Source organism: Dipodomys spectabilis, unplaced genomic scaffold (genome assembly GCF_019054845.1).
Source record: "Dipodomys spectabilis isolate Male_0828 unplaced genomic scaffold, ASM1905484v1 ptg000032l, whole genome shotgun sequence".
NCBI classification, from domain to species: Eukaryota; Metazoa; Chordata; class Mammalia; order Rodentia; family Heteromyidae; genus Dipodomys; species Dipodomys spectabilis.
This window is the reverse complement of record NW_024870709.1, coordinates 23,142,637-23,158,759: the sequence shown is the minus strand read 5'-3', so window position 1 is coordinate 23,158,759 and position 16,123 is coordinate 23,142,637. Positions and strand designations below refer to the sequence as shown.

Here is a 16,123-nt window from a genome sequence, read left to right as displayed (position 1 = left end):
TGAGGGAAAGCCACATCTGCCTTCCGATGGAGCATTTCACAGATAGGAAGGAACCCTGGAAATCTCTGAGGAAGCTCAGAAGATCCTTGGATGAGGGGATGTGTAACACTATTCAGTCAGGCAATTCCAGGACCCAGAGGATGAAGAAAGAATGGGCGGAACACTGCTACCCCTGGGGCAGGCTCCTAGAGCCGCTGGAGCTAAGCATCACAAATTCAGAAGCTAAACTGTGTTGTCTTATCCATGGTCCTAGAGTCTAGAAGTTTGAAATCAATGTGTCAGTAGGGTCTTCCTCCTTCTGCAAACTGTGGGGAAGTATGGCTCATGCCTCTTCCACACGCTGCATGGTTTGCTGGTAGCTGAGCTCTATGTGGTTTACAGAAGGCACAGGAAGAAGCAGGAGGGCTAAGAGAGGCCTCTGTTTTCTATCTTAATATGGAGTTGTCCACGTGCCTCAGTACTCACACGGACACCACTTAAACTGTTTTAGGGACTCACCCTACACTGTGGTCTTAACTTAGATAATACCTGACTTGTCCCCAAAATTAAGTCATATTCCTGATTAGGTCCTGGGTGTGAGGGTTTCAATATACCTATACAGAGGTGACACAAATGAACCTATAACACCTTCTCTGTTTCTTTCTCTCTCTTCCTTTCTTTCTTTTCCTTTCTCTCTCTCTTACTAATGTGAATTAATTATATACATAGGTTTCATAATGATATTTCCATACAAGTATATAATGTGCTTGGAACAAATTCACTCACTCCAAGATGACCAATAAATAGAGGAAGGAATGTTCTACTACTTCATCCAGAGGTAGCTGACCTGTGTCTGTTCAATGTGAGGAGAGTCGGTGATAAAAACCCAAATTTTCTGCACAGTCTTTACTCCTCTATCTTTCCATAAAAACTTAACAACACAACAGTAAATAAAGTTGTCCGAGGAAAAGCAGTCTAGGCTGGGCACTGTAGCTCTTGCCTGCAATCCTAGCTGAGATCTCAGAATTATGGTTCAAAGCCAGCCGGGGTAGGAAAGTCTGTGAGACTATTAGCTCCAGAAAACCAGAAGAGGCATTATGTCTTAAAGTGGTAGTGTGCTAGCCTTGAGCATAAAGAGCTCAGAGACAGTGCCTAGGCCCCAAGTTCAAGCCTCATAACCAACCAAAAAAAAGAAAAAAGAAAAAGGGTCTTGGCAGCCAGGTTAGAACTCAAAGATAGGTGTGATCTGAGAACTCTCATACAGCTGGGAGTCAGCAGTTCAAGGCTGGTGGTTGAGAAGGTGATCAATTCCCCCAGAGAAGTGCTGCTCCTAGGAGGCAGGTGTTATTGGATATGCTAACATAATTCACTTAAAACAGGAAGAATACAAATGCCTAAGGGTCTATATGTTTGAATTGGCAAATTGGCAACCTCTATAGGCAAATTCATGAGTAATCATCAAAAAGTTGTTCAATAAGCACATAACTTATGATCAGATACACTCTGCCCTGCATAATGTAGAAATATGCTGAGACATTCTATTTTGCTTCTGTTTTCCTAACCTCCTTGAGAACTCTCCTCCACATTCCATTTCCAAGCTAATTACAGTACAAGTAAGTTCCAATGTTGTTGTTTTTTTCTTTTCACATGTAATTCTTCCCTAGGAATTTTAAAGTTCTTGTGGTTAGGGTGTGTTGGGTCCTATTACTTAATTGCCAAGGAAGAGAAACTAACACCCAAAGCCAGAAGGAACAGCTATGGGTAGGAATCATATTTTTGGAATAAAGATACATAAGGTTTTCTACATAAGGTAGATAATAAAGATACATAAGGTTTTCATACATTTAACATGAGATATTATATAAACTGTGAAAACCTATTTGATATGTCAAATCAGGGAATAGGAGAAAGGATGGAAGCCAACGTTTAACTATAATGACAACATATAATAATCAAACACTGACCAAATGTTGCACATAAATTATGAAAAAAAATACAATTGTACAGAATGGAGCTGTGAATAAAAAGTGCCTGGCCTGCAGTTGTGTAAAGAGTCCTATATTTCTGTTTCAAAGGCATGGATCTGTAAAATATATTGGCTGTTCTCAATGGAGGTCGCTACTATAAAATTTCCTTTAGACTCCCATGCTTCAGAAGTTGAAAGATACTTAACATTTCTATACTTTAAACTCTCAGTAAGAGCTCTAATAATCATCCAACCATTACTTAACTATTGCTTCTATCATTTTCTTATTAGATCATAATCGAAAGAAAGGTATTAGATACCGTATATAAAATCCAAGTCTTCTTTTAGAAGCAATAAGCAGAATTTGCCTGTTATAAATTGTCTGTATAGACCAACCTCCCTAATTGCACAGCCTTATAGGGAAATAAAAGTATACAGGACATGGATTTAATACCTATTAAGAAAATGTGGTATATATACACAATGGAATTCTATGCCTCCATCAGAAAGAATGACATTGCCCCATTTGTTAGGAAATGGAAAGACTGGAAAAAAATATATTAAGTGAAGTAAGCCAGGCCCAAAGAAACATAGGTCCCATGCTTTCCCTTATTTGCAATAACTAGTATATGTCTAAGACAAGCAGAAAAGGTCAGATAAGTTGATGTTAAGGAAATGAACCCCAAGATAAGGACGCAAATGTTTTTTTCTTGCTTGCTATTGTTTCTAACATATTTATAAGATGATTTCTTTGTTGCTTTGTATGTCCCTCGCCCACAGTATAACCCCTGCTTTCACTGTATTTGACATTAGTATAATTTGTGGAGGGGAAGGGAAAAAACAAATGTATGTCCCTCGCCCACAGTATAACCCCTGCTTTCACTGTATTTGACATTAGTATAATTTGTGGAGGGGAAGGGAAAAAACAAATCATTTAAATAGGGATACAGATGGACCCATTGCAACAATGAGATGTACAAGTCATTATGTTGAAAAAGGAACTTTACAACTTTTGGGGGGGGGATCTGGTGGGGGGCAAGGGGGGAGTATGGGAAGGGATGGGAAGGGGAAACAAAGGAGGAGGCAACAATGCTTGATAAGAAATGTACTCATTATCTTGCCCATATAATTGTAACCCCTCTGTACAGTATTTTCACAATAAAAAAAAAAAACATATTAAGTTGTCTCTTATGGCATCTCATGGTCTCTGGAAATGCTTCACTTTGAAGGGTATGCTCTATTAACACCAAACTCAGAGCAGTTCTCAATCCTACTCAAAGCTGCTTCACACCTCTGTGGTTACTGATCATATTCCTATCTAGCTGGAAGGCTGGCCCTCCCTTTCTTTCTCTACCAGTCTTCCTACTGGGAGTCTTCTCTTCAAGACAGGCTTCCCTTAGCGGGGTGATGGTGGCTCACACCTGTAGTCCTAGTTATTCAGGAGGCTGAGATCTGAGGATTGTGGTTCAAAGCAGCCAGGTTAGGAAAGTCCGTGAAACTCTTATCTCCAATAAACCACCAGAAAATCGGAAGTGGCACTGTAGCTCAAGTGGTAGAATGCTAGCCTTGAGCTGAAGAGCTGAGGGACAGCGCCCAGGCCAGAGTTCAAGCCCCACAACCAACAACAACAACAACAAAAAAGACAGGCTTCCCTGTCTGTCTCCACCAGCATTTGGAATGAGGACAGAGAAGAACTTAAGAATATATAAAATTGCTTCACTAATTGTCATAACAATCATCACTATACTTTCAAAGCATTAAAAACACTCAGACTAAAAAACATTTAAGCTTTTAAATGGACATCTGGAGATTTTTATTCCATAACCCTAGTTCATTTTGAAAAAAAAAAAGAATATCCCTATTCAGCAAACAGATTTTCTTTCCACAACGCCACCAAAAAAAAAAAAAAATGCATATACCAGGCACCAGTGGCTTGTGGGTAATCCTAGCTACTCAGGAGGCTGAGACGTAGAGGATTGCAGTTTGAAGCCAACCTTGGCAGAAAAGTCCATGAGACTCCATCTGAAATCAATCAGTAAGTAGCTGGACTGAAGGCATAGCTCAAATTGTATAATGCTTGCCATAAAAAAGAAAGCCAAGTGAGAGTCAGACCCTGAGTTCACATCCCAACACCAGTTAAAAAAAAAAAAAAGCTTACATACATATACACACACAACCACACATACAATAATGTATCTCTCCTTGTGCCTAAGGATCCCTATGTAACAGGACAGTACTGCCTGACACATGGCACATGGCAAATGATGGCTGAACAAATATGCATTGTACAAAAATTAAATAAATACATAAATACAACATAAGTAAAGATAATACAGTCCAAAGTGAAGCCAAATGCTAAAAAGAACAGCTAAGGAAAAAAATTACAGCTATATGAGATCAATCCAAAAGGCTTTCAGGGGCCAGGGGGTGGGGGCTGGAGGAATGAGGTTCAGTGGTAGAACATACCTAGAAATACTTGTTGGAGAAAGTTAATTGTTAATTATTTGAGGAAGAATGTTTGTAATAGTAGCTATAATAGTTACAATAGTATCATGGGCAGATAATGATGCTTATCAAAATGAACTCCAAGAAATGGAAACCAGGATTTCTCCTTTACTTTTTTGTGGGGTTTTTTTTTCTCTCTTTCTGTTCTTCCTCTTGTATTGCTGATTTTGACTTCTGTTCCTTTTGTCTTGTATGTTAAGTTTATCTGCTTTGGAAAAGGGAAGGGGAAGCACAGAAATGGTTGGGCAATGGCTGAACAAATGTAGCAGTGATCCTCACTAGATACTATGTTAAAAATGAACTATACAGCTTTGGGGGAAGGGTGAGGGAGCGGAAAAAACTGGATGAAATGAGGGAAGAGGTGACAAAAAGAAATGTACTAATATCTGATTTATATAACTGTAACTCCTCAGGACATCACCATTACAATAATTTTTTTTAAAAAAAAGAATCATGTTAGGGCTAGTGAATAAAAGTTGAATATATTATGTAACTGTAACCTCTCTGTATATATTTATAATAACAATAAAATTTTTCAAAATTTTTTAAAATACTGAAATGTTTAATATTTTTTATAATACTGAAAATGTTTAATATTTGCCAGAAACTATGCTGAACTGTCTCTTTGTGATTTTTTTAAATACTGAAAATGTTTAATATTTGCCAGAAACTATGCTGAACTGTCTGTTTGTGATTTCTTTTTTTGGGGGGGGGAGGGGGGAAGGGGTGGTCCTGGGGCTTGAACTCAAGGCCTAGGCACTATCCCTGAGCTCTGTTGCTCAAGGCTATGCTCTACTACTTTGAGCCACAGTGCCACTCCTGGTTTTTGAGTGGTTATAAGTGTCTCACAGGGACATTCCTGCTTGAGCTGGCTTTGAAAAGCAATCCTCACATCTTAGTCTCCTGGCTCTACGTAGTTTCTTTTTAATCATCATAATAACTGTGCTGTGGATATTACTGCAAACTTATAGATAAGAAACCTAAGGCTCACAGGAGTTAGGCAACTTACTCAGGAAGTAACAGGCCACAAAGCTGGAAACTGAACAAAGCTTCTCATCTGGCTTGGATGGGAAGGGGTAAAGTAGAAGAAAAGCCTGGAGTGACAAAGAACAGGCCAAGCTAAAGCCCAGGGAGGCCTGCTGTGGGTCCAGGGTCATGCAAGAAGATCAAAGTAAAGTTCACAACATGAAATGGCAGGAAACTTCAAGGACTAGTGAGAGAAATTCTCTGGATTTTTGAGCAGATTAAAATAAAAATTCCATATTGAAGATAATGCTTGAGAAATGTGATTTCAAAAGTTGTGTGTATAGGAATAGTGATACTCATGGGTAGAGAGCATGGGTAGAAAACTTCCAAAATATGACTATTTTATAATACCCACCAAATTTGTAATCTTTTTTCTTTTCTTTTTTTTTTTTTTTTTTGATAAGTCATCAAGATTTGTACTCTAAAAATTTAATGTCTGGAAAAGAGTACTTCATAGTCAGAAAGTGTGAATATCTCTTAACATACTGTTTATCAGAAAATTCACGTGTTTGTAATTTATTTACATCATGGAGAGGATAAAACAAAACTAATTGGTTAAAACCTTTTAACATTTACCTGAAATACTGGCTCTGAACTTTAAAGTATTTTAACAAGTCTTTTATCTTATATAACTCTCAGTTATAACAGAAATCTCTTCTAAGTATCAGTTTAATAATTACATAAAATTATAAATTAAATTAGCTGCTGTTTTAAATATCAGCTGAATATATATTTGTGACTTGTGTGATTAGATTATCATCTTACTGCTTGAACCTAAGTGCAACTAGATAATGTTTTCCAAATTTTAAATGTAGTCAGTCATCCATAAGAAGGAATCATAAATGTTATTTTCTTTTGGTGCTGGTCCTGGGACTTGAACTCAGGTATTCTCTCTAAGCTTTTTTGCTTAAGGTGAGTGCTCTATCACTTTATTCACAGGTCCTTTTCTGGCTTTTTAAATGTTAATTGGAGACAAGAGTCTCATGGACTTTCCTGCCTACTCTGGCTTTGAACCAAGATCTTCAGATCTCAGCTTTCTGAGTATCTAGGATTACAGGCATAAACCAAGACGCACAGCAAATGTTTTTAAAAGCTATGTTTTCTTTTATTTCTTTGGCTTTATGCCAACCCTAGAAAACGTACATCTAGTATATTCTGTTTCCTTGGCCTTGTAATACATTAAGAACTCTTACATATTATAGAGTTTGACAAGTTATTAATAAAAGTGTTTGAGACTTTCTTCTCTTGTACTGGCTGCCACATTTGCACCAGAATATATTCTAAAAAGAAAACTTCAGGAAGAGATAGATCAGAAAGTGTGGGCTGATAAAGAAAACCAAAACCTGGCAAAGGAGGGATGAGTCTATAAAATGAGTTTAAAGACGACAGATATATTTTGATATGTCATGTTCTTGAGGGACAGGAAATAGCAAACCTAAAAGGCAGTCTTTACTTAGTTAACTAAAAATATCTTCTGAAACTCTCCTGTGTCATCTCTTCTCCCTCGCTCTCCACACAAACTCCTCTCCAGATCATTCCAGTTCTGGCAGTCCTAATGAGAACTTTTCATCCCTCAGAGCATTTGTTTGTGTCTGGGCTAAGTGATACTAACAGAAATCTAATATCATAATAAGCAGTTGGAATTTAAGTGATGAAATTTCAGCCTTATAATGTGCTTGAAAATGAGTGTACACAGATAACACTATGGCCATTAAGATGCTGCCACTGAATAAGAAAATAAGCCAAGCATGGTGGTAGACACCTATAATCCCATCACTGAAGAGGCTAATAAGAGGATCATGAGTTCGGGGCAAGCTTATGCTCATAGTAAGGCTGTTTCAACACCCCCTTCCTCCCCCCCACTAACCCCCCCCCCCACACCAAATAAAAGGAGAGTAAAAGAATGTTATCGTTTGTCTTCATGAGCACATACTTCCTCAACCCAGTTCACTATACTTAAATTAGGAATTATGAAATGGCCCTGAAGGTTTACTGAATGAATATGAAAACAAATGAGAATCTCTCCACTGACATTTACATACTACCCTCTTCTTTGTCAGCCTAAGTACACTATAACTTTTCAGAAAGAAAAACTTTTTTCTAGAGTGTTGGTTTTCTTGTCTATTTGTCAAACTTTTGTTTGTTGGCTGGGTGGTTTCTGAGGCAGGGTCTCACTATAGAGCCTAACTCACCGTTCTACCTTAGTCTCTGAAGTGCTGGGACTAGAGGTTTGCACTTCCATACCTGGCTTAGAACTTTGATTAATATATACAAATCCACAAGGATGAACTTGCTTGCTCCAATGGTTAAAGGTTTTTCTATGACTTTGTAAATAGGAATGATGATTGTTTTAACAACTTTTCAGCTAAGTTAATACATTAACATTGTAAATGTATCAATGGGCATCATTGAGTTGCTTGACAAATGTTTTCTAACATGGTCTAATGTCAAATACGATGCCAGGTAAACAGGACACAGAGGTGAGTGCGACAAGACACGTGCCTGTCCTCTATCTGAAATATGTTCAGAGTTTATGTCACGTAATTAATCAAAATAACATGGACACAAAGCCAGACATGGTGGTGCATATCTTAATACCAGCACGTTGAAGGTCTGAAACTAGCTTAGGCTACATAACAAGAACCTGTCTCAAAAGCAAGCAAACAACAACAAAAGGTAGATATAAAAAGCCAAAATGAACCTGGTCATCAGTGGCTCATACTTATAATCCTATCTATTAGGAGTCTAGATCCAGAAGATCAAGTTTGAGGCCAGCCCAGCCAAAAAAAGTCCAAGAGAATCAATCTCCAGAATGATCACTTAAAAAGATGAGCTGAAGAACTGACTCAGGTGGTAAAGTGCAAGCTGAGTAAATGTATGTAGCCCTAAGTTCAGACTTCTGTTATGGAGGAGGGGGAAAGGGGGAGAGAGGAAGAGAGGGAGAGACGGAGGGAGAGGGAGAGAGGGGGAGAGAGAGGAGAGAGAGAGGGGAGGAGAAAGAGAAAAAGAGAGAGAGAGAGAGGAATGTTAAGTATGTAAATTAAGAAATAAACTTAAAAAAATATTTTCTCCTTAAAATTGTGCCAGTCTTCCCCAGGGAGCAATCAGACCTCCAATAGATTCATAAATGGATAAACTACTAGAGTTTCTGTTGTTTCTGACAAATCAGAAATTATAAATTTCAGAATTTCTTTTTTTGCTACTTTAAAACTACCAAGATCAAGTAATGTACTACTCATACAGAATAGAGTAGAATATTCCCATGAGAAATATCACAAATCATCAATATATTTCCACTGAACTTGTGCTCTAAACAGAACAATGTCCTCAGATGATAGCCTGCAGAGAAGGAAGACCTAGGGAAAAACATTAGGAATTCAGGAAAGGATTATTTAGAATATTGTCTCTTAGTCGGTCTCCAGTGGTTCACACCTATAATCCTAGCTACTCAGGAGGCTGAGATTTGGGGATTGTGGTTCAAAGCCAGCTCAGGCAGGAATATCCATAAGACTCTTATCTCCAATTAACCACCAGAAAACTGGATGTGGCGCTGTGGCTCAAGTGGTAGAGCGCTCGCCTTGAGCTGAAGAGCGCTGAAGGACAGTGCCCAGGCCCAGAATTCAAGCCCCGATCAAAAAAAAAAAAAAAGAATATTGTCTCCAACAACAGTTAACTGTCTTACCAGTTAGGCAAGACAACTTAAATTTGATTTGATTTATCAGTATCCAGTTTGAGATGTTACCAACAAACCTAGATACTTAATGGAGTCAGATACTTAATGGAGATACTAGATAGTCCACAAAACAGCTGAGAAAAATCAGGGTTGGTAATGGAGAGCTTTATGTATGAAGGTGAAATTAATTAAGTATATAGATTTATGTCAGAAAATACAAGGAATACTTAACGGATCCTTAGAGGCTGATTTTTATGCTCTGATCTAATGAATGAAGGGGAGAAGTCAGTGGTGACCAATAAACAAGAAAAAAAGCCTAAAGAAGCCAAATGAAAATGTGTGTGTATGTGTGTGTGTGTGTGTGTGTGTGCATGTGTGTAGAGCTAATTGCCATTGTGTAAAGACAATCAATGCTTAAATTATCTTCAGTGGCATCTCGCTCCAATGAGAATAAATTCAAACTTCTTTCCAAGGCTTGCCTCCCTCCTGTATCACCTTCTACATCTCCTCCCACTTTTCTCAAACTACTCTTATGTATATAACCATATTCTTCTCACAATGACCTTCTCTTTCTCAAACACTCTAGATTCATCCAGGTCTTCTGATCTATATGGTTGGTTGCTATTTCCTTGGCTTGAAATACTCTTCCTTCTTCTCTTTTCTTGTGTTTCCTTCCACATCTTTAAATTTCATATCTTAGCTGAATACTATGGCCTTAGAGAAGCTTTCTGGTGCCTCTATCTTCCTCTGCCATTTCTCACATATCCTCCCAACATTGGATTGTCTTTACAATGCTCATTCTATATGAATCTGCTTTTCATTTATTTACCTTGATTACTGATTCTGATTCACACACACACAAACAACAACAAAGGAAAATCTAAGTACCATAAGAACCAAAGGTTTGTCTTGTCCAATGCTACACAACCATACACCTTTACTCCCAAAGAACATCTCTTCCTCTATGATAGACACTCAGTAAAAAATACATACTGATGGGAACAAAAATCTCACCATGGATGACTATGATGGCCATTCAGCAAGTCATAAAAAATCTATCCTGAAACCACTATTGTCTGCCTTGCCGCCCTTCCCCCCCCCCACACACACACAGCCACGGTGCCCAACTGGCAGCTAAACTCAACTCCAGGCAGCTTACACAACTAAGTAGGAGGTAAGAGTAGTCAATACCCTAGGCGCAATCTCCAGTTCTGGGCCAACTTATCTGGAACTTCTTCTCATTATATAAAGATTCCTGTATTCTTCATCAGATAAAAAGTAAATACAGCAGCACAAAGTACAACCACTAAACATAGGGAGCTATCTTCATAACATCTTAGGATGACTAAGAATATTCAGAAGATAACCTTTTATAGGCACTTTTCAGTCTATGATAAGAAAATCCCCTAGGATTAGCTGTTTTCTTGACCTTTCTTTCACAAATGTCCTGGAACATGAAGGTCGCCAAAGTCAAAGTCAAAGATAACCTAGCAATTCTGGCTTAGGTGACAAAAGAAATAGGACCAAGGAAAAGAAAACTAGATCCTACTGCCCCTTACTCTCTTTTACTCTCACTACTTTACTTCCCAGAATCCTATCCCTCTTAGCCTAAACCCTAGATTATACAGCAGTCAAGTTCCTGACCAAATCCTGATACTACAGCTGATTTTGTGCTTAGGCATTATCAAGGGAAAGAGTTCCAGCTACCACTAAATATGAGGGGACTGAATTTCTAAAAGCTTATAAGGAGCCAGGTGCCGGTAATTCTGTTAGCATTATGCCCACCTTTGGTCCTCAGCTCCACCCATACCTGAGTGCCACACCACCTCCTGCGGAGTCTGCATGAGAGATCTCCTTTAGACAAAGAGCTTCAAGGAAGCATGCCTGCAGGAAGGGGATGTTGGTTCAAGAATTCCCATACACTTGGTTGCACCTTTATAGCCTCTACCTTTATTCTTACTATATTCTTCTTGGCTGTACATTCATTGCCTTTATTCTCGTTTTGGCTATTTTTCTATTGATCCGCGAACAGAGCATATTGTATCTTTCCAGATATGTCCAACAGACCAAATCAATGAATTAAACTAAGTTAGAAAGTTATCCCAGTTGTTCAGAGAGTTCTTAAAAAAAAAAAAAAAAAAGGGACCTCTGATTATAAAAGAAAAAGAAAGTCTGTCCCAACAGTTATGATTAAGTTTAGTCCAACTTACGTTATAGGGAATAGATGGTGGTTTCACACAAAATATAAAGTTAGTAACATCGTATTTCCTGAACCAACCGATGAGCCATTTCCTTATACAGGAGCTTATAAAGATGAAAATAGTTGGATAAAAATAAAAATAAAAAGAGTACAATATAAGTACAGCCCTGTCTTAGGTTTGTTAATTATTACACATAAAAAGGCTGAATAGATGAAGCATTCTATTAAACAATATGCTAGACTTGTTTTGCACCACTTAGCTTAAACAGTTGGTGGGACAGTCATCAATTTTCATGTAATTCATCACTGTTTGCCTTTTTTAAAAATTGATTATGTGCTTAAATAAACAAAGAATCTATGTCACAATCACACACTGTATAAAAATGTTAATTCTTCTCAATAAAGATACACTCAGATGCAGCTCTTTGGAGTCTGTGTCTGTTTGTCACTTCACTGACTCCTCGCCCACCTATCCCGAGATCCCTGTCCCGTAGGTTCCAGTGCTCCAGCCGAGCTGGTCCCTCGCACCAGAGCTCCTCCTTGGCCTGGAATTCCCACCCTAGGCCACCCTCTGTCTCCACCCAGACCTACCTGAGCACCCACCTACTTCACTTCTGACCCCCAGACCCTCCTGCTACCTGGATAGGGACAGGTGCCATGTGCTCCTTCTTGGGGGAAATATGGCTTCTCTAATAAACCTTGTAATAATCTTTCTCCTGTGCCTGCTTGCCTCCAAGTGGTCCCCTGCAATGGACATGCGTATAATCCTAGATACTCAGGAGACTGAGATCTGAAGATTGTGGTTCACCCTGGGAAGAAAAGTCCAGGAGACTCTTATCTCCAATTAACCAGCAAAAAGCTGGAAGTGAAGGTGTGGCTAAGTGGTAGAGTGCTGGTAGAGTATCAGTCTTAACAGGAAAAAAGCATGCAAGCAGGAAAGCAAAGAAAGGAGAAGAGAGGGAATCGGGGGTGGCCTTATATGGACTCCATATAAAGCCCAAGGCACATTCTATTCCATACATCAACCTCACTCCAAATCCAATAAATGCATTTTTAATCCATAAGGGTTCACTGGGAACTGTAATATAAACTATTTATTATCACCATAGTTTGACAGAGACAAATGAGAGGATGAAATATAGCTCTGAAAAGATTTCTGAGAGGTAAGATATAAGCTGGTATTTGAAGAGTTTATAGGAACTTAAAATATTTCCAGGAAGAAAAGGACTTTGAATACAACTCACTGGAGATGGCCAAACTCCTGGATTGGCCAGACAGGCAATCTAAGTAACACATGGAAGATGTAAAGACAGAAGGTAAATGATGAAAGTCCAAGATTGTCAGAAAGAAAGCTCCTGTCCAAGAAGCCTAGCTTGAGGAGTTAATAGAATATGCCCAGATCACGGTATCTGTAAATCAAGTGTATGTGTGCACAGCCAAGGAAAGACTATGTACAAAGGATGAAAGAATTTTATGAGATAGTATAAAGCAAGGATAAAAACAGTCTTTTGTTTGAGACATTGTAACTCATCCTGGAGTAGTCATAATTTTTTCACTTGAAACGAACTAAAAATTCTGTCTCAGATGGCTGTTAAAAAAATGAAGAAAAATGGTGTAGAAGGCAGCCCAGACTCTATGAGACTCTTACCTCCAATTAACCAGCAAGAAGCCAGAAGTGGAGCTGTGGCTCAAGTGGTAGAACGCTAGCCTTGAGCAAAAATGCTCAGGGACAGCACCCAGGCCCTGAATTCAAGCCCCAGAACTGGGGGGCAAATGGGGGTAAAGGGGGAAGGGATCACAGGAAAACACACAAGGGATAACAGTGGATGCCACATATATATATACATATGTATGTATGTGTGTATATATATATATACACACATACATATATATGTATGTATGTATGTATGTGTATATATATAATATATATGTAGTATATATGCCAATGCTTCCCTCACCTACTCAAAAAAACATATCCAGAATGGATATTATGTCTGGTCCAGATGTCTGGTCCCTGGGTAGAATCATACTTTCCATGGAAGCCATCTGGAAGTCTGCATGGTGAACTGGCGATGCTTATCATGGAAATGTAGGAAGGATACACAGAATTATTCATTATCTGTCCCATGCAGTACCACACAGCAATATCTCCAGTAGAAGAAAATGGCTGTGAAATGCAGTCCCCTACCACTGAGTTCTGAAATCAGAAACTGTAAATCTTAAGAATTACAATTTCAAGAGACATTTTATTCATTGGACATTTTATTTTCATGCTATGTCTCTTAATGACATTTTTCATTCATTCTCTCTTCTCTCAATGATCTATAGTCTCTTCCCTACCAAGTTCCTGCTAAGGATAGTTTAAAAAGAAAAAGCAGACTAATACAAACACTTTCTAACCAATGGAAAGTGAGAGTCACCCTTTATGTTTACATCTCCAGCTCCCTTGCATGGAGATTATTAGAGACCATTATCTACTGTCTGAAACAGTCAGTCTTATTCAAAGACAACAATCAATCTAGTAAAGTGGATTCCCCCCCCCCCCGCCCCCGCCCCCGCCCCCGCCCCCGCCTTTCAGATCTTGATTTGAAAAACAATCCTAAGTGAAAAAGAAACACTACAAATTTACTAGGGTCTAATCAAGTAACCTGGAATGCTGATCTGATGAGATCCTGACCAAATCTTTCCAAACACTGAACATGTCCATGTAAATAAAAAGGAGAGGAAGTTGGAAGACAGAAAGCCAAATATTCAGTCTACCATAACAGAGGTGGCCGGCCGGGAGGGAAAGCCCTGTTCTGAAGGTCAGCTGCACTGGGAGCGCTATGGGGGGACAAATGCTTTCAGCTGCCCTTCCATCCCGAGCAGTTCCTCTAAAAGCAAAGATGCCAGTGAATTTAGAACCTGTGTGGGCTTTGATAGGCTAGAAGCCCTTGTCTTCTCCTTTCCCCTCCTAAACCATTTTCAAACATTACCTTTGAACAGCAGCTTCCCCCCCCCCAACACACACACCCTGAGTCCCCTTTTTCTATTTCTCCCACCCTCTGCTTTCTTTCCTCCCCATTAACCTTAAAGGGCCTTCAAGAAGGTGATTTGGGTTTCTTTGGGCTTCTGGAAATCTCTCTACTTTTTTGTTTTTCTTAAGTTAAAAATAAGTCGCTGGGACTCGGGGAGCCAACCTCACACTACAATTTTCTTCTCTTATCTTGAAAACTGACAGCAACCCAAACACTACAATTTTCTCACCGCCCCCCTTCACCCCAAACTACTTCCTTTGCGTTTGTTTTGTTAGGTTTGGTCCTACTGTGGCGGGAAGAAGGGTTTCCCGAAAAACTTTCTACAGTTTAAAAGAAAAAAAAAAAATAGAGGAGAATCTTCCAGAACCCTTGGTTATTCCACCCGACTGATCCTTCTTACAATACGATAGGAAGTGAGGATCTGGGCACATTTTTGAGCTGAGCTTCTGGTCCAAACAACCTACCCTCGATGCGAGCAAACAGATGTCCGCGCGGGTCCTCCCGCTCCCGCCGCCCCAGCCGAGCGCAACTCCGCGTGGTGTCCGGGCTGTCGTCCCCACCCCCACCCCTACCCCGCCCCCCCAAACCCCGGCTGGTTTAGGGGTCCCCAGCACCCTCCCCCGACTGCCAAGCCCCTGACTCTAACCGCGCGCGTGGAGAAGCAGCCCATGCCCCGCGCCCCTACCCCGCAATCCGCAGCCTCCGAGGCTCCAGAGCCTGAGGGTCTGGGCACCACAGACCCAAGGCCTCCATGACCTGGTTCCGGAACGCAGCCTCCCCGTATCCCCAGCCTCCCTTACCCCAGCACACAAACCCTCAGCGAAGCCAGCCCGAGAGTTACCCGCCAAGGCCCAGGCGCGACAGCCGCAGAGGCGAGCCGGGCTCGGCGGCCGGGGGCCCTGCGCGCTCCGCCCGCCCGCGCCGCTCGCTCCAGCCCACTGCCTTCTCTCGGGCGGCGCTTGCCGCATCGGGTCCCCAAAGCTGGTGGTTGGCGGAAACCGGAGGAAGGTGGCGCAGGCACGATCTCTCTCGACCTCTCTCTCCCTCTCGCTCCGGCCAGAGGGAGCGGAGGAGGGCGCAGTGGCTCCGGGAGTCCCACACGCCAGGCAACCCGCGCGCGGCCGCGCCGCGCCCGGCCGGGCCGGGGTCACGATTCCCAGCGGCTGCGCGGGGCCCCCCAGGAAGCTCCTCCTTACTCCACAGCTGGCGCCACCACCGCGGTAGCCGAGGCCGCCCCCCAGAGAGGTGCAATGCAGAGAGAAGAACTGCGGGGCTCACCATCCCCCCGCGAGGCGGCGAGGCACAGCCCCTACCTTTCCCTCGGGGCGGACACCAGCCGTGCGCCCTCGCTGGGCGTCAGGGACAGGAAAATCACTGCGGAGGCTGGGCTGCAGGAAGGTGGCTTCAGGACAAGGTAGGAGGAACGATTTCCCCAGCCAAAAAGACACTCCCATCCCGCCCCGGTTTGTTGGGAAAGCTGTGGGAGCGCAAATGAGGGGGTGCCCAGGTATTCCCGGAGACACTGGAGCTTTGGCGCACCTGGCACTGTGCGTGTCCCGAGCCGTTTGGTTCCCAGCGGAAGACAACTCCCGAATTGCCCAGCCGGGATCTTGAACGCACCAATGTGTCAGTGCTTTGTCAACCTTAGGAGGGAGCTGTTACTTTAGCAAGAACGGAGCTGGGAGCGGGCTCCGCTCCCTCCCACCCCACTCTCCACCCCAGCCACTTTTCCTGGTGACAGCAGCTCCAACCCCAGG

General features: G+C 41.4%; 1 protein-coding gene and 1 long non-coding RNA gene across 5 annotated transcripts in view; one reads left to right on the top strand and one right to left on the bottom strand.

Annotated features, from left to right (window-relative positions):
- The window catches only part of St3gal6 (ST3 beta-galactoside alpha-2,3-sialyltransferase 6), a 63,441-nt gene extending 47,511 nt beyond the window's left edge, over positions 1–15,930 (bottom strand). Inside the window, exon 1 of one of the 4 annotated variants that reach the window (XM_042676843.1) lies at positions 15,906–15,930. The gene's annotated coding sequence lies outside the window, so the exon portion shown is untranslated. The other 3 variants (XM_042676840.1, XM_042676839.1, XM_042676841.1) reach the window with 3 other exon arrangements.
- The window catches only part of LOC122105562, a 54,353-nt gene continuing 53,926 nt past the window's right edge, over positions 15,697–16,123 (top strand). The window contains exon 1 of the long non-coding RNA XR_006147052.1: positions 15,697–15,780. This is a non-coding gene — a long non-coding RNA (uncharacterized LOC122105562). The remainder of the gene's footprint in view (positions 15,781–16,123) is intronic.